Source organism: Lepidochelys kempii, chromosome 1 (genome assembly GCF_965140285.1).
Source record: "Lepidochelys kempii isolate rLepKem1 chromosome 1, rLepKem1.hap1, whole genome shotgun sequence".
NCBI classification, from domain to species: Eukaryota; Metazoa; Chordata; order Testudines; family Cheloniidae; genus Lepidochelys; species Lepidochelys kempii.
Genome location: NC_136380.1, coordinates 123305803 through 123331878, shown reverse-complemented (window position 1 = coordinate 123331878; position 26076 = coordinate 123305803). Strand labels below are relative to the sequence as shown.

General features: G+C 41.8%; 1 protein-coding gene across 1 annotated transcript in view; it reads left to right on the top strand.

The window, feature by feature from the left end:
* The window catches only part of OCA2 (OCA2 melanosomal transmembrane protein), a 283495-nt gene that overhangs the window by 18037 nt on the left and 239382 nt on the right, over positions 1-26076 (top strand). The gene's annotated exons all lie outside the window — the stretch shown is intronic.

Below are 26076 nucleotides of genomic sequence, written 5' to 3'. Positions count from 1 at the left end.
TGCTCAAGCTAGTGCACTAAAATATTAGTGTGGCTGTGGTGGCCTGGGCAGTGGCCTGACTACGTACCTAGGATCTAGATGGGGATATATTTGGGTGGCTAGCCTGAGCTGCCACCATGGCCATACTGCTATTTTTAGCATGCTAAATTGAGCAGAACCAGTATGTGTACATCTACCTGAGCTGGGAATTACACCTCCCAGTTACAGTGCAGAGAAAATGTTCCTGTTAGGCTGCCTGGTGGTTGGCTCTTGACATTTTCCAGACACATGGACCCACAACCCTGAATTGGCCGTTTTGCAACTCCCTGCAGCCTGCTACCTCTCCTCCTCCTCCAGCTATTAAGTATTATTATGAACTCATGTTGTATTTTCTCTTACTTTATCCCTTTCTCATTCCTGAGGAGATGGCACATGTTCGTAGTACTGCAGACACCAGAGAGAAAGAGAATAGACTTGTCAAGGTGGAAGATGAACAGTGCAGGGACTAGGGATTTTGCAGGTAGGTCAATGTTTACAGATGTAAAAGGAGATGTGACAGGTTTTAGTTGTGGCCTGGTTGTGGTGGGGAAGGAGGAGAGGAAGTAGCTGAAGATGACCCTAAGGGATAGAGGATTGCATAACTGGAGGCATGGAGATGCTGCCAAGAGTAGTTGAGAAAGAAGCTAGTGAGGGGACCTGGAAGGAAATATTAGATTTTAATCTTGGGCTATGTTATTTCTGAGATCGCGTGAGGGTGAGATTCTCAGTTGGTGTTAGTGTAGCATAGTGTAGCGTTGATTTAGGTGAGTGTAGATGTAAAAGAGGAGAGAGCCCAGGATCAAATATAGGGAATTTCCGTGTAAGCAGGGAAGTGAGGTAGAGGAGGATCGGCTGAAAGGGACACAGAAGGGAGGGTTAGAGAGGTAGGAGGAGAACCAGGAGAGGATGGAACCTTGAAAGTTGAGTGAGGACCGAATAGCTAGAAAGAGAGAGTGATCAACACTGTGAAAGGATGAGCATAGACCCTGGCGTTTGTCTAGGAAGAGGCTGCAGGAGACTCTGAGAGCAGTTGCAGAGCAGTGAAGTGGGCAGAAACCATACTGATGTGGATCCAGGAGTGAAATAGTGGAAAGCGAGCTGAAGCAACAATTGTAAACAGCCTTCTCAATGGGTCAGATCCTCAGCAGGTGTAAAATGGTACAACTCCCTTCAAACTGGAATAGGCAGGAGAGCAAGAGGCCAACACCATTAGAAGTGAGTACCTCCTGTCCTTAAAAGTAGTTTGTAGGAATTGATGGCCCTCTGTTCCTCAGTGGAAGTGTTCTGCACCTTGCCGTATTGACTCCTTTCTGCTTTTCAGTGGATTCTTTTTCCAAATCCCAGCGGAAATGAAGAGCAGGTTATGAACAGCATTGGGGAACTTCACCTTTCTCAAAACCAGCAGATATGTGTGGGTGTATAAAGAAAGATATCTTTCATATCTCCCCTTTTTAACTTGTCATGCAGTTATAAGCAGATATTCTAGCGGACAGCTCTCTTGAAAGAGACATCCGTTCCAACATGCAATCATTGAACACTAAAATGTCACTTCCCCTGGGCCTAGTAAAATGTCAGATCTCACTGCAAATGGGTGTGCACCCTCACATTAGGTGCACTGAAAATCATTCTGTAGCTAGTAAATTTCTTAGCATAACATAAGTTCCCAGAATAACGATCATGTTTTTAAGGATTGATGGGTATGCAATCCATGTTAAACTGAACATAGCAGTTGATGAATAGACAGGTGCACATGAAATTAGCCTACACATTTAAAAAAAATAGTCACTATGAACTGTGTTTTTTCTGTTTTTTTTTAACACTACGACTCATAAGGAGTTCAAGTGATTTATTCTCTGAAATGCAGCTAAAGCGGCTGAATGAGGCACTGAAATGCTTACTGCCAGTGCCCAAGCGAGCGGTTCTCTGTTTAGCATGTACTAATGGGCTTGCATGGGCAACTTGGAATCAATTATGCAGATGGGTCAACGGTGGCCATGTGGAACCTGATCCACAGTAGCCCATGAATCAATCAGTGACCATAGTGTGAATGGGGGCCAGTCTTGTCAGAGTCAGAAGTGGGGTGGGTGGGTTCTGGTTTCATTAGTTTGATCACTATTTCTTTGCACATATCTTCTACACTCTGTATTTCTGCCAAGTGAAGTACAGCGATTTTACTTCTGATGTACAGACCTGTTAAGATGAAGTAGTTTATGTAAACAATAATTCCCAATAGGTCCAATCTGTGGTTTGTTACTGATAGGTAACAACTAGTTCATCTTCCCAAGAGTGAAATAGGGAGAGTTATTGCTAATGTAAATAGTTACGGTAACTCGCAGTTTAGAGAGATGTGGCAAAAGAAGCTGACTTGTCCGTGGTTTTAATGTAATTCAAAAACAGCTGGGAGAGGCTGATGGTTTCACTAGCGGTTAATGAGCTATTCCCTCTCCCTCCCCGAGTAGTATGAATAGAAAGCAGGGTCCATCTGGCATACCATTCATAGTGTCATTGTTATTTCTGGGATGCTATAGTATGAAATGAAGCTCTGGTGCTGTTTTTGCATGGAAGTCTTTATGTAACACACCCATACTGACAATTTGACTGAATTTGTGTGTGTGGTGAGGCATTAAATTTGTCTTTGGAGTAGGAACTGTTATGCTGTAGATAAGCCTACTGTAGGATATGTAAGCCAGAATGAATATGCTTGCCTGCATATTGTAAATCAACGTTTTACAACTACTGCTCCGCCCACTATTGTACTTTTATACAATGTGATTTTTTCCCCCTGCTACTTTTTTAAAAAAGAAGCAGCCTCAGATATACCCGACTTTAATCTCTAGGAGTGAGTGATAGGAGCAACTTTACCTCCTCAGTCATGCCAGTGACATGTGAGCTTCAATCCTCTTTGGGATTTATTGACAGCTGTTTCATCATGTAAACCTCTTAGAGTGAAAAACATGAACCGGATTTTAATAAATATGTCTGAAAAACGAATGGTAAATCCAAAGAAAAAGTGAAAATGGAACAGTTTCTATTGTCTGGTGAACTGTTTTTAAATGTAGAATATATAAGGTATGCTTCAACATTACAGAAAATATACAATTTTACTCAGATGTAAAAGTCCAGAGTACTGCTAATAGGTGTTTTTTTAAAAACTCCTTAGTATACAGAAAACGTAGACTGTTCAGAATTGATTTCCATTTAGTTACTGAATGTATCATAGGTGCTTTTCAGCTCTGATCAATAAGACAAGTATTCTGTGTAAAAGTAACACAATGTGATTTGTGCATTTAGAACATAGGAACATGTTCTAACAGCATCTTCATCTCATGTCTACTTGGTACATAGAAAAATGCAGTCTTTGCGCCCCAGTGCAAGGTAGCTGGAGTTACAGTGAAGGATGGCATTTTCACAGTGAAATTCTTAAAATCAGCTTGTTGGGAACTACTACTTTGATCACAGGTTAAATAGCAACACGCACGCGGAAAGTTGCCTTTACAAATCTGTTCATAGTTGTATACCGGTATTGAAGAGGATTATAAATTCAGAAATATTCTTTCTAATCTGTTTAGTTAGAAGACAGACTATCCCGGATTTCGTGCAGAAAGAAGTGTGGCTAGTTTTCACATTACATACAAAAACACAATATAGATTACATTTTTTTTTGAAGCAAATAGCCAAGACTATTTCTAACTCTGAAATACTAGGACCAGATCCTTAGCTAGTGTAAAATAGAGTAGCTCCATTGAAGTCAAGCAGAGGAAGACCATGGAGCTTCCTTCACCACCAAGGTCCACGTTACCTTCCTTACCTCTCAAAGTAAAATTGATTCAAGCTGTAACCCTCAGAAGAATCCTTTTGAAAAGTTTACTGGTCTGTGAAGATAGGGGCTGAACCTCAAATGACAAGCAATTGAATCAACTGACTGCACACATTATTACTGTATTATAAAAATGTATAGAGTGTGGCCTTTTCTGAAAGCTAATTACACACTGGTGATTAATATAATTATGAAATGTGTGTATTAACACTACCTGAGGAAATAGGGATATTTAATTATATTATGCTTTAAAGTCTGTGGCCAAACAGGGAGAAACAGGTTCCCTCCCAGACAGGAGAGAAGGCAGCTATTTACCTGTCTCCAATGAGATTAGACATTCTGCCTCTTTAAACAAAGTCATTGAACTTTGGAAGATATAAGCAAGGACAGATGCCACCTTTGACATCCATCACTAGACATCCACTAGGGAACAGAGCTCTTAGAAGTTGAGAAGGATGAGTCCTTCACATCTCTAGAAACTGAATTCTCTAGAAATCTCTAGGAACTGAATATAGGTGACAAACCATCTTGAACAAAGCCTGTTTCTTGCTAAATTAAGTGTAAGACTTTTAGATGTGTGTGTTCAATTCTATTGGCTTGTAACTCTTTTAACTTTATTCCTTTTACTTGACAACACTTACTCTATCTGCTTTTGTTAATAAGCTTGTTTTACTATTAATGTAAAGCAACTCTGCTGTGTTTAAACGGAAGGGTGTATTTTCCCCAGTTAAGTTAATAAGGTGTGATGTATTTTTGTGTCTCTAGACAGAGGAACAAATGAACCATATTATTTCTCTGAGCTGCCCAGGAGAGGGCTGGGTATGGTACAGAACATGGTTTTGGGAAAATTCAGGACTGGGAGTGTGTTGGGATCACCTTGATAGTTGTAACAAGGCTGATGGAAGCCACTGTGGGGCTGTAGACAAGCTTCTGGGGTTAGAGCTGCTGAACCCAGGCTAGCTGCGTAGCACAAACATGCTCCGGGTGTGACCTGCATGCTGGTTGCTGACTGTGAACATCCCAGGCTGGGAGCTACAGTAGCAAGGAATTGTGAAGCTCTCAGGGTTACAGGGAAAGAGGTGACGCAAACCCACAGTGGTCTGAATTGCACCCCAATTCCTGTGACAACCGCTCCTTCATTAACAGTAGCAAGGCTCACAATGAGCCCAATCCTTTCCCCATAGAAATTAGCATGTTTTGCCATTGACTTCAATGGAAGCAGGATCAAGCCCTATATGAATACATGAATAACAACTAAGAATGGGATTTGCAAAAGCTCCTAAGGAAGTGAGGAGCACAAGTCAGTGGGATTTGTACTTCTAACTATCTGATGCTTTAGAAAATCTCATCCTAAATTAACAGTCCTTTAGTTTTGTTACTCAGTTTAGTGCTTTTCTGTTGTTGCATAACCTGGTCTTTCAACACTTGGTAATAATACTCATTCATTTAATGTGGATAAGAACATGTTTTTTTCTCTTGCCTGTGATTTTGCTGATGCTCTCAAGGGGTGAGGGGCAGCAATTCTTGTAGATTTAGTACCTTCACTGGTCTTACTTGACTGCCTTATTAGATATGTATCTTAAAATAATAAAAATGAAAATTTTTTGTTTGGATATGCCTTCCATTTTATTTATGGGTCTCTGTTTCTCCTAGTTACCTTTTCTTTATTTTAAACCAGTTTTTTTCTATATTTCATAATCTATTCTATTTAAATGCTCAGATGCTGGTATTTTGCTATTCTCTAGGACCCCAGTCCTGCAAGTTATATATGGGAGGGGGGGCGCGGGGGGGGGGGGAGAATAGCCTCATGAGTAGAGCACTCATGTAAGGTTACTGGGTTCAAATGTCTGAATGGGTTCTGGGATCTCCAAATCAGTCACTTGAACTCAGATCTCCCACATCCCAAATGAGTGCCATAACCACTGGGCTATAGAGTCTATCTTGCTCTATGGACCAATGAATATTTAATTATAGATACAAGTGGAACAGTTCCAACAGGAGAGGTTGAGAGATACCCACCACAGAATAGCCAATGTACTCAACTGTGATGTGGGAGGCCTGGGTTTAAGTCCTTGCTGTGGCTGATTTGGGAAACCCAGAATCTGATTAGGCAGAGCAGGGATTTGACCCCAGGTCTCAGATTTGTGCAGGATGGGAAAACAGTTTCCTGCCCAAGTCTGTTTGGCAGTCCACTGTTGTTGTTCATCTCTGGACTAGTTTGAACTGACTGTTTTATGCGATGGATCTGTGAGGGATATACTTAACTGCTAAACAATGGTCTTATTTGTGCTCTGTTTTCAGAAGGCAATATGAAATACATATTATACTCCTTTCTGAGGTGGGGTTGACTTAAGATCATTGAACCTTTGATGCTTAGGAGTTTACAACCAGGTAACTGTGTAACTGATTCAACACATACTAAGGGTCCAGTCTTTTGATACAATGCGTGATTAAAATGCTTTCAAAGCACTATGAAATGCTGAATTTCTTATAGACTAACTAGGTTGTTCAGGCACTGTATCTCCTAGAAAGTTTTTCTTCTTTTTCTTTTTAAATATAAAATTATTGTATGGTATTTGTTCTTTTGAAATATATATTCCACTAAACCACTCTGTCCAAGCTACTACTGTACCTAAATGTGCCTCTTTCATTATGGGCCCAATAGAAGAGATTTTTAGTACTAATTTTGCTTCTTCTCAACATAACCGCAATCTGCAGGCTGCTGTAATGTATTGCAGTGTTAGAATCTGCTGCTCCGTTCAGTGTCCTTCTATTCTTTGTGCAGCAGGCTGGAACCTTCTGCCACATTAGCAGAATAAAATTATAAAGAAGCTTGTACTGTCATACGTTTCTGCAGATCTCTTGTCACTGAATCCCTTGCTTAGTCAGCAGCAAACCTCTGACATTTTTAACTGTGGCATGTCTCACTTGGTCTCCCTGCTGCTGCATGGGCAGGTCAGCAGATGTTCCTGGATAGGCCTTGTTTAACTAAACTACTATGTACAGAAGTTTTGTCTTATGGTAACACTGGTGGGGCAGGGGTAATGTCTTTTCTCGTGTATGTACATTGCACAGCACAACAGGGCTCTGATCTCAATTGGGGCTTCTTGGCACTACTACAGTACAATCTCCTTGTCGTGAAAGTGCAACTTACAAATGTAGATTTTTTTTTTGGTTACATAACTGCACTCAAAAACAAAACAACGTAAAACTTCAGAGCCTACAGGTCCACTCAGTCCTACTTCTTGTTCAGCCAGTCGCTAAGACAAACAAGTTTGTTTACATTTGCAGGAGATAATGCTGCCCACTTCTTGTTTACCATGTCACCTGAAAGTGAAAACAGGCGTTCTCGTGGCACTGTTGTAGCCGGCATCACAAGATATTTACATGCCAGATGCGCTAAAGATTCATGTTTCCCTTCAGGCTTCAACCACCCAGAGAACATGCATCTGTGCTCATGATGGGTTCTGCCTGATAACAATCCAAAGCAGTGCGTACTGATACCTGTTCATTTTCATTAACTGAGTCAGATGCCACTGGCAGAAGGTTGATTTTCTGTTTTGGTGGTGCAAATTCTGTAGTTTCCGCATCAGAGTGTTGCTCTTTTAAGCAGGGCTTTGGAGCGGAGCCTGTGGAGCAGCTCTGGAGCATTGGAGCAGCAGGTTTTTGCCTGGAGCTGGAGTGGAGCCGGAGCACAGCTCCACAGCCCTGCTTTTAAGACTTCTGAAAGCGTGCTCCACACCTTGTCCCTCTCAGATTTTGGAAGGCACTTTAGATTCTTAAACTTTGGGTCGAGTGCAGTCGCTATCTTTAGAAATCTCACATTGGTACCTTTTTGTGTTTTATGAAATCTGCAGTGAAAGTGTTCTTAAAATGAACAACATGTGCTGGGTCATCATCCGAGACTGCTGTAACATGAACTATATGGCAGAATGCGAGTAAAACAGAGCAGGGAACATACAATTCTCCCCCCAAGGAGTTCAGTCACAAATTTAATTAACAAATTATTTTTTAACGCGCGTCATAGGCATGGAAGCATGTTCTCTGGAACGGTGGCTGAAGCATGAAGGGGCATAAAAATGTTTAGCATATCAGGCCCATAAATGCCTTGCAATGCCGGCTACAAAAGTGCCATGCAAATGCCTGTTCTCACTTTCTTGTGACATTGTAAACAAGAAGTGGGCAGCATTATCTCCTGTATATGTAAAGAAAGTTGTTTGTCTTAGCGATTGGCTGAACAAGAAGTAGGACTGAGTTGACTTGTAGACTCTGAAGTTTTACATTGTTTTGTTTTTGAGTGCAGTTATGTAACAAAAATCTACATTTGTAAGTTTCACTTTCATGACAAAGAGATTGCACTACAGTATGTGTATGAGGTGAACTGAAAATACAATTTCTTTTATCATTTTTACAATGCAAATATTTGTAATAAAAATAATATACGCTTTGATTTCAATTACAACACAACACAATATATATATGGAAATGTAGAAAAATATCCAAAATATTTAATAAATTTCAACTGGTATTCTATTGTTTAACAGTGTGATTAAAACGGCGGTTAATTTTTAAAATCGCAATTAATTTTTTTTGAGTTAATTGCATGAGTTAACTTTGATTAATAGACAGCCCTCATAATAATTAATAGCCGTTGTACATGATATTTTCACTTAACTATCTTATTCAATAAGGTATCTTTATATTCCAGGAGGAAGCTTAAGGAAATCACTTTTCCATTTCTTTAGAAGACTTTATGCCTTTTCCCTGGTGTCAGAGTCTTCCTCCAGGAATCATAACTTAGTCTTTTTTATGACCCTTAGCCTGTCATGGCTGGAAGGTTGAGATTTGCTAGGCAAATAGTTAATGCATAGCAAGCTCTGGGGCAAATCTACAGTGCAGTAGCCAGCCACATATTAACTGGAGTAGATTAAAGTGTAGTAGGTTAAGTTTTAGTGCATGGTAGCAGGGCCCACATGGACAACTAGTGTGCGGCAGGCTAGTGTGCTGTAGACTCACACCCCAGTGTGCCGCATACCAGTTGTTCATCTAGACAAGCCCTCATTGCAGCATTGAGTGAGTTTTTTTATTCATAACTTCACTGGAATCAGAAAACCACAGCTTGCCTGTTGCACAAGGAAGACTACTTGTGTCTGTGGAGATTGAGCAGAGTCCCCATGAAAGGTAATTTTACTGTAAATCATCAATAATTACTTGTTTGGGGGAAAGTCCCATAAAAAAGTCTGAAAAGTGCATCTCTGCTCTTACCAGAGGTTAATGATATCCCAGGCTCACTGACTGGGAAGTGTGAATCCAGGCAAACTTAGATATGGGAGGGTTGTTCTCAATATAAATCACACTTCATGGATATATTCTTGCAGAAGAATGTCAAAAAGTCTATCATTTCAAGAGCAAGATAGAACAAAAGCCAGTTTTTACGAGACTAGAGGGTAACGAAAGTGTAGTTCTGTACAAGGCTTAGGGGAACACAATGCATGTCTGTATTGATAGAATCTAGCATCTGTGCAACTGGGGGCAAAGAAATGTCTGATCGATATCATGAAATGTGATGGATAGAAACATAAAGAAATGTGATACTATGTTGCCAAGGCAAAATCATCTACCTGTTGAAGACGGAATTTCCCCCCTTCAAACCCTGGTCTTTTGTTTTTATTATGATTGACTTTTGGGTGTGTAGGAACTTGTTGTTACACAGGGGATTGTCTGAGATTATTCAAGAAGAGTTGTAAAAGAAAGCTGAAGTAGTGTTAGAATTCTGCTCTCTTTTGTCTATCTACTTTGTGGACAAGTGAAAACTTGGAGTGCCTAACTCTAGTGAATGTGCAACAAACAAACAAACAATCTTAAAATGTTCATCAGTTTCTATAATTTGTTATCCTTCATGTTTTTTAGATCCTAGTCAATTGAGTTTATGTACTCTGATCTCTTGTTTCAAATTCATCTTCTGTTGACGCTGCATCGGGAACCTGTATTGAATAGCTAAGTGTATTAACATAGGTTAGATAACTGCTTCCTAGACTGTGGTTTTCCCATCACTGCTTCCTGTTGAGGCCTTTAAAAGCAGAAAGAATATGCAGGAGTGCTGGAACAATTTGTGTGGTCGGGGTGCTGAGAGCCATTGAGCCAAACTGTAAACCCTGGATATGATGGAAACCACTTCAAAGCCAGGGGCTGCTGCCACACCCCTAAGTCCAGCACCTATGGGAATATGCCTTGAAGCACATTGCCTAAGTTATAGTTTAATAACTCTGAAAGCCAGCATCTTTAGCAAATATGGCCTCGGATTGTTGAGTTCAGATTTTTCTAATGCTACAGTAACATAGTTGTGCATGGTGTTCTACAGTAACAAAAGAAAAGGTTACCAGCCCCAACAAACTTACAGTTTAATTGGGATACTCTATAGTGAGTGGTGACAACAGATTGTAGTATTATGTGCAGGAAGGGAGAAGGAATATAGCCACAGGAAACTGTAACAACTAATGTTACAATTTTTAAAAGTAAACTAAAGAAATGTTGCAATTACAGCTAATTTTTAAAATGATGCTTATCTTAGTTATGTTTTCATATCCCACCCCGTGAATGATACTATATGAAATGTATGGTGTTGAATTATTGTTTTTTTTTCTTTTGATAAGGATGTGAGGGGAGAATTGGACTTTTCCTGCCAGTCTCCACCCTCTGCTTCACTTCCTACTCTAATTAAAAAAGCCATCCATCCTTTAAAACCAAGGAATCTGTTTATATTGTTGACATGTTTCTATAAGACTGTCATCTGTGTGACTAATTTTTTTGACTTTATACAATAATTACACTTTGAACTCAGAAATGCGTTTCTAGGTGATCTCCCAAGGGACAAAGACAGCAGGTATAAATAATACTTTGTCCAAATCCATGAACCTGAATACACAGGGCAGCAATTCTAAACTGAAAATTATAGAAAGAAACACAACAGTTTCTATTTTGGGTTCATTTTTAGGTTTATTTCATACATTATTCCTGTTTATCTCTCACGCTTGGGCAGTTGACATGCAACAGAAATGAGACGAGTATGTAAGTCTGAAAATAAAATGAATCTTGTCAGCTCATTAGATGTCCTTGTATATTGAATAATTTAATGAAAGTTCTATTGGAATAATTCTGTCCTAGTATTTTGTAGGCTTCCTATAATATGTGAGGAAGTCTAGTGCTTACATTATCCTGATTCTTTGAGCTTGTATACATGCTTAAGAAACTATGGGCGTAACATTTCAAAAGAAAAGGAGGACTTGTGGCACCTTAGAGACTAACCAATTTATTTGAGCATAAGCTTTTGTGAGCTACAGCTCACTTGCTCAGATAAATTGGTTAGTCTCTAAGGTGCCACAAGTACTCCTTTTCTTTTTGCGAATACAGACTAACACGGCTGTTACTCTGAAACATTTCAAAAGAGTGGCCTCTATTTTGTAGGTGCCGTTAACACCAGTAATATTTTCACCCACGTTTGTATGTCTTGCAACTGAAATGTAGGTATAAATCCTGGTACTTGCACTTCTTAAGTACCTGATTGCAGTTGCAAATCAGATCATTAGAGTGACAAGTAATCCACCGTATGCCTGCAATTTATTTTTAAAATGCTAAAATGTAGCTACAAACTGCACCTGTCGAAAGGAAAGGCCAGCTCTGAGTGCACTTGGAAGTGTATACCTTAAAGCTAGCTTCTCACTGCCTATGATGTGTGAGTGCAGTAGGGAAGAAGAGTGGTAAGAAGCCTCCTTCCAGCTAGGGTGGTATATGTAAGTGCTAGCCATGGCTATGCCCTTCCTACATACCAGTCAGCAGAACTGTTTGGATGCATAGGTGTTTGTGTGTGTGCAGGCTTATATTCTTTAAGGGAAGTAACTCTGCATGCTCTCCTGTGTGTTAGAACACGTTCCAGGGTTCATTTTCTCAGTGAGGCAGAATGCCTTTGGTGCTACTTCTGAGTTGTCGTGGCTTTGCACCATGTGCAGTGCAGGGATGTGCCTAAATGGCTCATATGACCTTTATGACTTTTAAAAAAAGACCCTCTATCCTCTTAAGAGTTTGTCTTCTCCAATGTTTATCTGAGAAACCCCACTATTCTGGATCACTGTGGAGAAAACCATTTGAAATGTCAATGCCTGGGCACAACATGTGTTTTGAAAGCACCTGTTAATAGGTGGACTTGTTCATTAGGCTCAGAAAGTGCAAATAAACAATACAGTTATTGACCTTTATCCTTTGTAATTAAGACCCCAACGCAGTGAAGTGTGGGGTGCCCTCAGCTCTCGCTGAATTCCTTGGGAAATGGGAGGAGACCGCACCTGACAGGATCAACCCTGAAACTCAGGAGAGTCTGCCACTCTTTCTTATGTTGAGTTGTGCCTTATATGATGTTGGAATAGAAATAGGAGAATCCCAGTGAAAATATAATTGCAATACCCTCTTGGCAACGTTCAGATTGTCACACTCCTCAAAATGCACTGCTGCAATTTGAGTTATTGGAAAGATCTATTCAAATAGCAAGGGCCAGATTCTACTTTCAGTTGCAACGGTGGAAATCCAGAGTAATTACACTGTCTTCCATTGGTATTTGTGGTGCTGTAACTGAGGCCACAATCTGGCCTCAAAGCACTGCTTTTCCCACTGTGGTAGCAACTGTACTTGGAAGCCTTTAAAAGTTGTCGAATGCTTAGCTGTGCTCTTCATTCATGGCAGCATAAGTAGAAAATCCTAATTTTAAAAATTCCTTTCTCTTTATTCTTTCTCCTGTTTTTCTCCTTTCTTAGTCACATGCAATTTCTTTGCCTGCCTTTTCTTTTTTTCTTGATCTCCTTTTCCGAACCTTTTCTGCTTCATTAGTCCGTCCTTTCTTCTTCTGCTTCTTTCTTTTTAAAAATGTTTTGAACAGAAGCTAGCAATTCACTCAGCTGTCATTTTGTCAGGGTATACAATTGTGTGAGGACCCGAAGTCTGTTTTAACATGATTATTAATTCCTAATCCTGTTTGAGAGAATAATGTTTTACCAGTTTCTTAACGACTGAAGACTAGCGTATTTTAGATGTTCACAATATTCAGTTGTTCCATGTTTCTTTCTGTTTTGTGCTAGTGTCCATCAGCCGTGGAAAGGATGAAAGCTGAGCTTTCATCAATGCCAGAGAATCATCAGATGCAAAATTCTTAAAAATGAATTCCATGATGACTTTTCTAGCTTTGAGAAGTGTGATTCTTTTTAAAAAAAATCATATTTTTTGAGGGATATCAATGTTAATTTATCATAAATTCAAGATGATAGCAGATTTAGTTAAACTAAAAGCTTTTAGCAAATTCAGAGGAGAGGAGATGCTGGCATTTAAAAGCTACACTGCTTGAGTGTGTTATGTAGTTAAATATGTAGCCATGCATTAAAAGGTTATTGAAAATGTTTCCTTAAAGCAGATTCATTTTTCAGTGCGCCTTGTAGCATTTGGGAATAACTTCTCTTGACAGGTTATTTGTATCTGATGCACAGAAATGTGTGTTTTGGATTTGGACTGCTGCCAATCTAAACAACTGCTTTCTCTTACACACTTGTAAATTGTTGTCAGTTGTCAGCAGCTGGACTGTTGGCACCACCTGCTTCTAAAATTTGTCACCTTCTTCCTCCCTTCCCCAGTTCTTGGTCTGCTTTTCCCAGAGCTCTAAATTTTTTTGCTGAAGCAGTAGGTGGAGGAAAAAAGCTGCAACTGCACTTTCTTTCCAAATTTGCAGCCCTCCACAGTGGGCTTTTTTTGTACTGTGTTCATTGAAAGCTCTGCTCTTGGTTCAAACAGGACAGAAGAAGAATGAAAGTTAATTTAGGCCTCTTAGCCAGACTCAGATTAGACCAGGTTTAGATCCATGAATTCAACACCATCTTCTCAGCCTCCCTCAGTGGAGTCTCTCTTCAGAGAGGTTATCCTCACCTTATTCCAGTTCTTTATCCAGAACTTGATGACCTCCTAAATAAGCAATTTAAGTATGTCTTCACATCGGGGAGAAAACTGATGGCAGGTAAGAATCTTGTGATGATATGATGGTAAACGTCAAGCAAAGGTAGCAGCTGATACCTAGATCCCTGCTGAACATTTATTCTATCAACATGGTGCTATGACAAAACCAAATCATAACTAACTCAGATCCAGACTAGGCTCCAGTTCTGAAAATCTCAGGCTTGGTCACCCAAATTCCTGGCCTTCAGAATGACAGTAATTCAGCTGCCCTGCTTTCTAACTGCCTGGCTGTTACTGGACTTAAAGATGCCTTGCCTATCAGAATGCTCAATGAAGGGAAGGGGTGATACCAATTCCTCTCTCCCACTTCAGGCAAATGCTTTAAGTGGCACAGCTGCCCTTGTTTGGTGCACTGGAATGCCAATTGCACCCACAGAGGTGAATCAAGCAGAGTGCGTGTATGGTACACAAGGAATAATTTCCAGCTGGGATAAATTCAGCCAGGGTCTTATTGTCTCTTTCTAGGGGATGCTTCCTTTTTGATCAATTGTTTCTTCCTTTGGCTTACGTGGGGATTCTGGTTTGAGTCTCAGCTGCAGGGATGTGCAAGGTACATTTACAGTCCAGCTACTGGATGGGGAATTCTCTAATTGGTTATATCTTCTGTAATATCTGGTCAGCAGTTGGCAGCTCCAACACCTTTGTGCATTTTGGGCACCCTGGTCATTACTGGATAAAGGGAAATTACTCCATACAAATAGCCAAAGAGAAAACAACACCGTATATAAAAAAAAGCCTTCATTGCTAAACTTTTCTGACATCTTAATGGTGCATGCTTTTTAAGAGTGAACAGGTTATTTACTGATTTAGTGACATACTTAAAGTGGCCATTAAAAACTGTCTGGAGCCTATTTAGAGATGTGAGCTGTCAAGATGACACTTCTTTCCTTGACTCTTAACGTGTCAGTTGATCAAACTGCTTTTACACTGGGTAATCTTGCCAACAGAATTGTTTAGTTTTCCTATGGTGTAAATGAAACCACTGTGGATCAGACATGATAGAGAGATAGACATGAGATATAACAAAGGAGCAATAGATGATTTAAAAATTGCTGTAGGGTGGGGCAGTGTAATTTTTTCAACACAGCTGCAGCCATTAAATAGATTTTATGAACATGGATGGAAGAATATGTTTAGCATTTACTTAACACTTATTTTTTTTAAAAGCTCCCAAGTTTTTATTTTGATAACATGATAGATTGTGGCTACATTATACAAATATATATTTAAAAAAAATCACACAGTTCCCCAAACCAGTAATTATTCTAGTACGTATGACTTAGCGTAAGGACAAATATTCTTTATTGAGCCAAATTAGGTGCGTTCTGAAAAAATTTTTGTAGATGCATCAAAATGTATAACTAAAGAATAACAGGCCTGCATTTGTTACTAGATTCCTGCCTGATTGATTATCTTCTGTCTCTCTACCCCAGGGCTTATCCTCCAGTAAGTCCTGCTTAAAGTTTTATTGACTTTATAATTATTATTCAGAAAAAACATATCTTGGCTCTCTTGTATTTCTAAGCTTCTTTTAATAAGCCACCTCTGTGGCTTCTCTGAGGGCCTTAGATATAACTGATATGCTGAAGCATCCGAACTTTTTCTGAAGCCGTCTTGTTGTAAATGTATTTTATCTGGTGACATTTTCAAGGAGTCCTATTCAAAACTGTTGACGTTCTTGCACAATTTATTTGCTTGAAAATCACCCCTTCTCCGATTCTGGCTGGTTTCTTTCCATAGAAGTGAAAATAATCATCATTTTCCATTGTCATAGAAATCCCTATTTTACTGGTATGTAATGCAGCTGCTTAATAGACGGCATGTGAAGCATTATATTAACTGGTGTTTAAAATGTATACGTTATATTATAGGGAAGAGAAATGTATTGCACTGTATGGAATGATTAATCTTTTCAATGTCAGACTAAATAATTAGGCTCCTACTATTGCTAGTGATTAATTTAGCAGTGTTTGTCAGTTAACAGCGGCACGTGTGGTCTGATTTCCTCCCTCTGGTTTTGTCAATATGTTTAAGAGAAGCTTCTTTTAGTAGCAAATTCTTTGCTTTGGTGTATTGAGATTTGAAATCTTGCTATTTTTTTGCATTGCAATTCCCAGAACAAAATCTTGCCCTTTCCTATTATTTAAAGGAAAGTACAGCATAACTTTACCTTGGGTCTAGGTAAGACTGTGCAGGAGAGTGCTCCACAGTATGTCTGATGGTGCGTAAGTGTAGAAACTCAGATAGATAGAGGCATGTTCTGAGCGGAGATTCTTGAGCTTCTCTCACAGGCCTGATCCAAAGTCCATTGAAATCAATGGAAAGACTCCCAATGACTTCAGTGGGCTTTGGAAGATGCCCACTCTGCTGGGTCTTAGGAACACTGGGTACAGTGCTCCCTAGTCTGCCTAATACATTAGGGTTGTCAGGTGTCTGGTTTTGGACCAGAAAGTCTGGTTTTAAGGGAACCCGTACAGTCTGTGGTCAGAAGTATTGACTGGATACCAAAACTCTAGTTACTCCAATTTTCCAGGGCCATAACTAGGGCAGGAAAAGAGAGCAGCTGCCACAGGCGCAGAGCTGATGTGGGAAGGTGCAAAATGGGGTGGCACAGGGTCGAGCCCAGTGGTGTCATAGAATATCAGGGTTGGAAGGGATCTCAGGAGGTCATCTAGTCCAATCCCCTGCTCGAAGCAGGACCGATCCCCAACTAAATCATCCCAGCCAGGGCTTTGTCAAGCCTGACCTTAAAAACTTCTAAGGAAGGAGATTCCACCACCTCCCTAGGTAACCCATTCCAGTGCTTTACCACCCTCCTAGTGAAAAAGTTTTTCCTAATATCCAACCTAAACCTCCCCCACTGCAACTTGAGACCATTACTCCTTGTTCTGTCATCTGCTACCACTGAGAACAGTCTAGAGCCATCCTCTTTGGAACCCCCTTTCAGGTAGTTGAAAGCAGCTATCAAATCCCCCCTCATTCTTCTCTTCCACAGACTAAACAATCCCAGTTCCCTCAGCCTCTCCTCATAAGTCATGTGTTCCAGTCCCCTAATCATTTTTGTTGCCCTCCGCTGGACTCTTTCCAATTTTTCCACATCCTTCTTGTAGTGTGGGGCCCGAAACTGGACACAGTACTCCAGATGAGGCCTCACCAATGTCGATTAGAGGGGAACGAACACGTCCCTCGATCTGCTGGCAATGCCCCTACTTATACATCCCAAAATGCAGGGGGCCTTCTTGGCAACAAGGGCACACTGCTGACTCATATCCAACTTCTCATCCACTGTAACCCCTAGGTCTTTTCTGCAGAACTGCTGCCGAGCCATTCGGTCCCTAGTCTGTAGTGGTGCATTGGATTCTTCTGTCCTAAGTGCAGGACTCTGCACTTGTCCTTGTTGAACCTCATCAGATTTCTTTTGGCCCTATCCTCCAATTTCTCTAGGTCCCTCTGTATGCTATCCCTACCCTCCAGCGTATCTACCACTCCTCCCAGTTTCGTGTCATCTGCAAATTTGCTGAGGGTGCAATCCACACCATCCTCCAGATCATTTATGAAGATATTGAACAAAACCGGCCCCAGGACCGACCCCTGGGGCACTCCACTTGATACCGGCTGCCAACTAGACATGGAGCCATTGATCACTACCCATTGAGCCCGACAATCTAGCCAGCTTTCTATCCACCTTATAGTCCATTCATCCAGCCCATACTTCTTTAACTTGCTGGCAAGAATACTGTGGGAGACTGTGTCAAAAACTTTGCTAAAGTCAAGGAACAACATGTCCACTGCTTTCCCTTCATCCACAGAGTGAGTTATCTTGTCATAGAAGGCAATTAGATTAGTCAGGCATGACTCGCCCTTGGTGAATCCATGCTGATTGTTCCTGATCACTTTCCTCTCCTCTAAGTGCTTCAGAATTGATTCCTTGAGGACCTGCTCCATGATTTTTCCAGGGACTGAGGTGAGGCTGACTGGCCTGTAGTTCCCAGGATCATCCTCCTTCCCTTTTTTAAAGATGGGCACTACATTAGCCTTTTTCCAGTCATCTGGGACCTCCCCCAATTGCCATGAGTTTTCAAAGATAATGGCCAATGGCTCTGCAATCACATCCGCCAACTCCTTAGCGTACCTCCTCTCAGGCAGATCCCAGGCAAACTCCTTTTGTTAGCTGCTCTGCTGTTCGCTGCTCAACTGGTTCGCAACTGCTAGGGCCTGAAGCCCAGGGCAAAGCAGCACCTGCTGGGCAGGAGTGGGGAGCATGGGGAGGGGCTGCCCTACCCCTCGGCTGGAAGAGCTTTTGGTTCTGCTTTGCCCCAGCTCCCGAGTGGGGCTGGCCTGGCTGCTGCCATGGGCCCGGAGGAGCCGCAGCCAGGGAAAGAGAGTGGGGCCTGGCCCCTTGCTGGGTGCTGGGCAGGGGAGGATCCCTGTGAGGAGCTGAGCATCCCAGGCAACTCCACAGGGCAAGATACAGGCTACTGGGCAGGGCAGGATACTTGGGGGGAACTGAGTGGCCCAGACAATTTTGACTATAGCTGCAGCTCAGGGGTGCCGGAACAGGGGGAGGGGCAGGGAGCTATTGCCCCATCACTTTTAAAAGTGGGAGGGACAAATCCTTCCACTTCTTCCCTGCCTTAGGGGCAAGTGGTGAGGGGGGTGGAGGCATGAGTCATCAACCTGTGCCAGCCCCGACTCAACCAGGGCTGTCTCCTACCTGCATCTTGTGGGCTGGCAGGCAGGCTGGCTCCATGTCAGGCTGCAGCTCCCAGCCCTGGCTCCAAGAGTGGCAGATGACTAGTTCCCTTCTGAGCAGAGGGAGCCCAGGTGGGGGGCGAGACGGGGAGAGGAGTGAGTGGGGCCTTGGAGGGAAGGGGCAGAACAGGGGACAGAGCCTTGGAAGACGAGGCAGAACAGGAGGCGGGGCCTCAGGGGGAAGAGGTGGAGCAGAGGGCGGGGTGTCCGGTTTTGAGAAATTGGAAAGTTGGCAATCCTGTAATACATGCAGCATAGTATGAGGAGTTCTCAACAAACAAATGGGAGTTACTGAACTGCTTCCTCCTCCTTATCTCTTCTTATAGCCATGAGAGGGTAGTGGAGAGGACAGGGAAAGAGAATCCTTTCCCCCCAAAGCAATTAGAATGAGATGTGGAAGGAGGGAGCACACTAGGTCTGATTCTCCACTCGCTGTGCAACGTAGATGTAAAATACTAACAAATCAGAATTGTTCATTCACTCACATTAGGGCAGGGGCATAATGATAGGGTGCTGCGGGGACCACAGGTTCTGCGCAGATGCCCTCGCCTCCCATTTGGTCCCCCAGGCTCTGAATGACTGCGGGTGAGCCCTGCCTCCTATACCCTCCCCATCAGGTTTTCCATGAGAAAGTGTGGCTGGGCCCCGAAAATTCCTGCTGCAGACTTCCGTATGACTTGGCAGCATTTGCATTACGTGTAGCATCAATTGTGAGGTGGAGAGTTCTTTCCACTGACCATGTTAGTCAATTTTCTGGGTTCCCCTGGAAACAGCCAGACAATGTGTGTTCGTAATGTCAGCGATTATGAAGTATGATCACTGTCGTCAGGAACTGGCTCATAAAAAGGAGGCTTCTCTCCATCAGTCACAAGCCCTCTCCCCCCATGCCCGAACCTGCATGCTCAACTCTCAGCAGCTGCCAAAGGGTTAAGAATACAATTTTCTGTCTGGAGAACAGTTTGTCTCTTAATTAATAACAACATTCCCAGCTGCACTGTGAATGTATTGAGAATAAATGCTAGAAGAGAAGCTTGACTACTTGACAGTAGTTACAGTTATACTTGAGGCAGGCTATACTTTTCTTTTCTGAAACCTGTATGCGAGAAGGATCTTTCCATATTGCTAGTGTTTTGTAGTCACTGGAAAGGACACTATCAGTGTTTTTTCCTGGTGGCTATTGATTTGTTGTTTACTCTTCATTGTTTGTAATAGTGTCTTTGAAGTATGAAAATGTTTTTCTCTATTTGTAGTATCTGTTGTTTATTTCCCTTTACCATTTTAATTTCAGCTTCATCCAAAAAGTAAACTCTCTCTAATTATATTTTATGTCTACCAGCTTCTCTTAATTATGTTGGGTGTGTGTGTGTGTGTGTGTGTGTGTGTGTTTTGGCCCAGAATTGTGGGAATGAGGAAGTGCTTGGCAGACACCTTCACCCCTGCTCTGCTGTCTCTTCACCTGTACTGAACATAAGCTAAGTTCATTACAGCTGAGGAGCTGGCCCTAAGTTTCTAGCCCATTTGATTGTGAACATAACCTTCTAAGTGCAAACTGATTCCAGGATTTAAAGTTCAGCACGCTGATTTCCCCGCCCCCTCCCCACCCCAAATAAGTGTTGTTTAGTCCATGCCACAGTTGCTTAGGACTAGCCAGTGGGTAGGGAGGGATACACCTAAACTGCTGCTGATAGTTTTTGGGCCACTATAAACTTCATCCTGTTTGCCACAGGAAACAAGTAGAGGGGCATCAGGGTCAATGAATCTGCATAAACATGGATCATGGTCCTTCCCAGAGCTCACTCCCAGACCACCTCTGTCTTGACCCTAAATGAACCTTCAGTGCTGTATGTGTGAGACCAACCCCTAGGACAGCCATTGTATAGGAGTTTTAGAGGTGCAGAGGGCCTTGTACTAGACCTCCATACTGCCATGAATTTCACACGTAACTATTGCTGCCTAGTCCACATCATCCTTTATGATGATTTTCTAATTTTTCTCCTCTAAAATTTCTCTCTGAAACTTTCCACTTTTATGGTTTCTTTATGCTCTTATTTGTTTTATAGTTCATACCTCTTTCACTCTAATTAGAGCCATAACATCTTTAGGGAGTGGGGATTTCACCAAGCTTGATTTTTTTCTGTTGCTCTTTTCTATGCTTGTGTCTCCCTTACTTTTTCCACATTTTTAGTGTCATGAACAATACCGTTTTGTTCTGAAGAAAGATTTCCAGTTTCAACATGTTGGTCATTCTTTCTTGGCAGTTACATGAAGCTAGAGTGAAATTCAAAGGTGACTTAAACAATGCAGCTTACACACCAGTAAGTGAGGATGTTACATGTTGAGGGTAGGGTCATCAGATCTAATGTAACCAATATGAGGTTGTAAGATTAAGTAGATATATCTTCTTACGTGACTTGTACCCTTCTTTTGGTTGCACTTGCTGCTGTCCTTTTTCCTTTCAATTTCCTTTGTGTGTTGGTGTCATAAATATAAAGGGAAGGGTAATCACCCTTCTGTATACAGAACTATAAAATCCTTCCTGGCCAGAGGCAAAACCCCTTCACCAGTAAAGGGTTAAGAAGCTAAGTTAACCTCACTGGCACCTGACCAAAATGATCAATGAGGAGACAAGCTACTTTCAAAGCTGGAGGGGTGTGTGTGGGGGAAACAAAGGCTCTGTCTGTCTGTGTGATGCTTTTGCCAGGAACAGATCAGGAATGCTCTTCAGAACTTCTGTAAAAAATTAGTAAGCAATCTAGCTAGAAATGAGTTAGATTTTCTTTTGTTTAAATGGCTGGTAAATAAGCTGTGCTGAATGGAATGTATATTCCTGTTTTGTGTCTTTTTGTAACTTAAGGTTTTGCCTAGAGGGATTCTCTATGTTTTGAATCTGAGTCCCCTGCAAGGTATTTATCATCCTGATTTTACAGAGGTGATTCTTTTACTTTTTCTTTAATTAAAATTCTTGTTTTAAAATCCTGATTGCTTTTTCATTGTTCTTAAGATCCAAGGATTTGGGTCTGTGTTCGCCTATGCAAATTGGTGAGGATTTTTATTAAGCCTTCCCCAGGAAAGGGGGTGTAGGGCTTGGGGGGATATTCTGGGGGGAAGACGTCTCCAAGTTGGCTCTTTCCCTGTTCTTTGTTTAACACGCTTGGTGGTGGCAGCATAGGGTTCAAGGACAAGGTGAAGTTTTTAACCTAAGCTAGTAAGAATAAGCTTAGGGGGTCTTTCATGCAGGTCCCCACATCTGTACCCTAGAGTTCAGAGTGGGGAAGGAACCTTGACAGTTGGTTACTCACTTAGGAGTAGATGCTGGTTTTACTGTGTGCCCTGAGTAAGGAGCAGCATGTAGCACTTTGAGTTACAATTCAGTCCTTGCTTCCCTCGTTCTCCAGGATGGGAAGTAAGACAGTGCAGATTACTTTCCCCTTCACACCTGCTCAGTGGAGCTGGCTGATGCATTGTGGAGCTGGAACCATTTTGTCCACTTCCTGTCCACCTTCATGGGAGTAGAAGTGGCCCCTCACTAGAATGAAGTTGCACCCATTTACACCAGCTGAGGATCTGGACCTTTATTTCTAAATAGAAATATCTACTGTTTAAAGCAGAAGGATCTCATTCTGTGGAGGACGTATCCTAATTCCTTACGATGAAAATGGCAGCGATCCTGCAGTTCCCGATGGATTACTGCTCTTTTTCACAGCCCCATTCACTCATGGGAAAATGTGTGCGTATAAGGGTCCACTGTGTAGATCAGATTGTAGGATTGGGGACTAAGTCAGGAGATGTCTCTGTTTTATGTATGTATTGTATATGTCTACTACCAGAGTATCTAGTTATAAACCTATTTCCATGTGGTATTTTTTAAAGGAGCAGAATGGTCAGTGAGAAATAAATTTAATCTAAGTAGTGTGGATAAGAAGTTCTAGATAATAAACTATTAGCAAAAGACAATGGGATCATTTGTAGACTGTTTTCTGGCTACTAATCTCAGATTTTAATTTCTTTATTATAACACGGTAGCATGTGTCACTGTGGAGATTGATAATGCCACATGTAAACCTTAGCAATACGTAACTCACACCAGACTGTCTTTTTGATTGAACTTTATCATTGTGCCCGAAGTTCCAGTGTGCTATTTTACAGGAGAAGCAGTTAATCATTTTTTGAACTATATTATAGAATGATCTTATGAATTCCTGATCATAGATTCATAAATTGTATGGGCAGAAGGGACCACTGTGATCATCTAGACTGACTTTCTATGGAACTCAGACCATAGAACTTTGCCAAAATAATTCCTATTTGAAGTAGACCAGGTTTTTTAGAAAAATATCCAATCTTAATTTTAAAATCCCCAGAGATGGAGATTGTATCACAACCCTTGGTAGGTTGTTCCGATGTTTAATTACTCTAATTATTAAAAATTGACAACTTATTTTTAGTCTGAATTTGGTCAAGCTTCAGCTTCCAGCCACTGGATTTTATTATACCCTTGTTGCTAAATTGGAGAGCCCATGATCAAATATTTGTTCCTCATGTAGGCAGTTATAGACTCTGATCAAGTGAGCCCTCAACCTTCTTTTTTTGTTAAGCTAACCAGACTGAGCTCCTGGAATCTATCACTATATGGCATGTTTTCAATCCTTTAATCATTCTTCTGGCTCTTCTCTGAACCCTCTCCAGTTTATCACCAGTCTTCTTGAATTGCGGACACCAGCTCTGGACACAGTATTCTAACAGTAGTCACACTAGTGCCAAATACAGAGACACTACAACCTTCCTACTCCTACTTTAGACTCCCCAGTTTAGGTGCCCAAGGATCACCTTAGCTCCTTTGGCTGTGGCATCACCGCTGAAGCTCATGTTCAGCTGATTATCCACCATGACCTCCAAAACCTTTACAGTTACTGCTTCCCAGGACAGAGTCCCCCATACTGTACACAGGGCCTACATTCTTTGTTCCGAGATGTATAGATTTACATATGGCTATATTAAAAAGCATATTTTTTTGCTTGTGCCCATCTTACCAAATGATCTAGATCACTCTATGTAAGTGACCTGTCCTCTTCATTATTTATCGCTCCCCCAATCTTTGTGTCATCTGCAAACTTCATCAGTGATTATTTTATGTTTTATTCCAGGTGTTACCAGCTTTGCCCATTACTTTGGGGTATGCTCATTTAATTAGGGTAACTCTTCGGGGCGGGAGCGGGTGTTCTGTAATTCTATCAATGTACTGCTTTTGTCGCTTGTGTTCTCATACTGAGCTCTGCTTCTTCCTGCTGCAAGTTCCCTCCCAATGGTGCTATCCTGCAGGACTCAGGTTCCCCAGGGCTGGGTTCTTCCAGCCCCAGAATCTCTCTCTCTCACACTCACACTCTCACACTCACACAGTTTGAGAGGACTGGGTTAATCAGCACTCCCAAGCTGACCCCTTATATGTCCCTGGACTCTGCAGTCTGGGTCAAGCAGCATATCCAAGCTGTCACCCTCATATGTCCCAGGCTCAGCACATCCCTATCCCCACTTTCATGTTACAGTTGTTCTAGTAGTAACCCACTTGATGAGCAAATCTGACAGGATTTTTGGGTGCTGCAGGGGTCTTTTAGCTTAGGTACGAGGAGCATTGCTGCAGAGTGAATGAGGAAACCAAAGGACACCCATTGGGGGCTGGGGGGATGAGAGAGAGAGAATGGAACTGATGCAGATTTTGGATCCAGGCATCAGAGCACTTACTTGAGCATGGGTAGTAGGATCGCTGGAGCGGGGCAGTGGCCGCTCCCGCACCGAGCAGAAGTGGCGCCTTTTAAAATCTTTGGCACCTTTGAAATGTTTACTCACCTGGCGGCGCTCTGGGTCTTCAGCAGCACTTGGCATCGGGTTCTTCACTTGCTCCGGTCTTTAGCGGCATTGTGGTGGTGGTGGTGGGGGGTCCTTCAGTGCCAAAGACCAGATCGAGTGAAGGACCTGATGCCAAGTGCTGCTGAAGTCCCGGAATGCCGCCGGGTGAGTACCGGGGGTGGTGCCTTTTTTTATCTCCGCTCCCCCTGTTTTTTCCACCTGGCTACGCGACTGACCATAGGTAGGGGTTTCTGTAGAGAAACAGCAATCGTTCAAGGGAGAACACTAGATTTGTTTATGTATAAACTGATGGCTGAAAGGAGTATACCAAAGTTGTTTTGTTCAGGCTAGACGATGGGAGCTGATCATTCCTGGCTTTGGGCAGTGTTCCTTGGAGGGAGCTCACAATGCAATTAGGGAGCTTCACTGTTTTGGATACCGCTAGAGGATTTATTACTAGAATTGGTCTGATAACTACTGAGCTGGGTGTGTGCAGGCATGGGTTCATTAACATCTGGAGCAGAGATTCCTCATCATGCAGTGCTTCCCTGCTTTTCTGGTTCCAGAGTTCCATGTGGTTCTTGCCTTGGAATCTCTGTTCTCCATTCTGTATGCTGATGGAGATGCCTCCCTGTCCCATCTTTGATGCAAATGAGGCTGGGGGGGTTTCCTTAATCCAGTCATCCTTATCCCAAGGGTTTAGATGTGTCTCCCACTGCCTTTTCATTCCTTTTTGTAAGTCTTTCTTCTGATTGGCTTTGGCTCAAGCAGAGGCTGGGGTGGTGGTGGGGTTGGGGGGAAGAGGTCTTTTGTGAGTCAGACAGGCTGGGTACTGCACCCTGGTTCCCCAGGAACACAGCTGCTAGGTAACACAGGTCATTGCTAAAGATATTAAATTGTGGAGGGTCAAAAATCAATGCCTGTGGGACTCTACTAGAAACACACCAACTCAATAGTGATTCCCTATTTACAATTAGATTTTGAAACCTGTCATATAGCCAGTTTTTAATCTATTTAATGTGTGTCATGTTCACTTTATTTAATTCTAGTTTTTTAATCAAAGGTCTGTCGAGCAGTACCAAGTCCAATGCCTTATAGAAGTCTAAGTAGATCACATCAACACTATTACCTTTATCAACCAAATTTGTAATCTCATCAAAAAAAGATACCAAGTTAGGTTGACAGGATCTATTTTCCATAAACTGATGTTGATTGGAATTAATTGTATTACCCTCCTTTAATTCTTTATTAATCGAGCTGTATTAGCCACTCCATTGTTTTGCCTGCAATCGATGTCAGGCTGACGTGCTTATAATTCCCTGAGTCATCTCATTTGCTCTTGTCAAATATTGGCAGAACACAAGAAACTTCATTCTGCCATCAGAATTGTAACTAAACATTTCAACTTCTGGTGAAAATTTCTGCAAGGAATGCATAGTTAGAAGATATTGTTAATCTTAAATGAGCCTAAAATGAAAAATCCCAATGGTATTTTTATTAGGATTATGGATTTTATTTTGTAAAAACTATAGGGTTTGAAACAATACTTTTAGACTGTGGTTGAGTGTTAAATGAGGGCTCAAGCTCTCAAAAACATG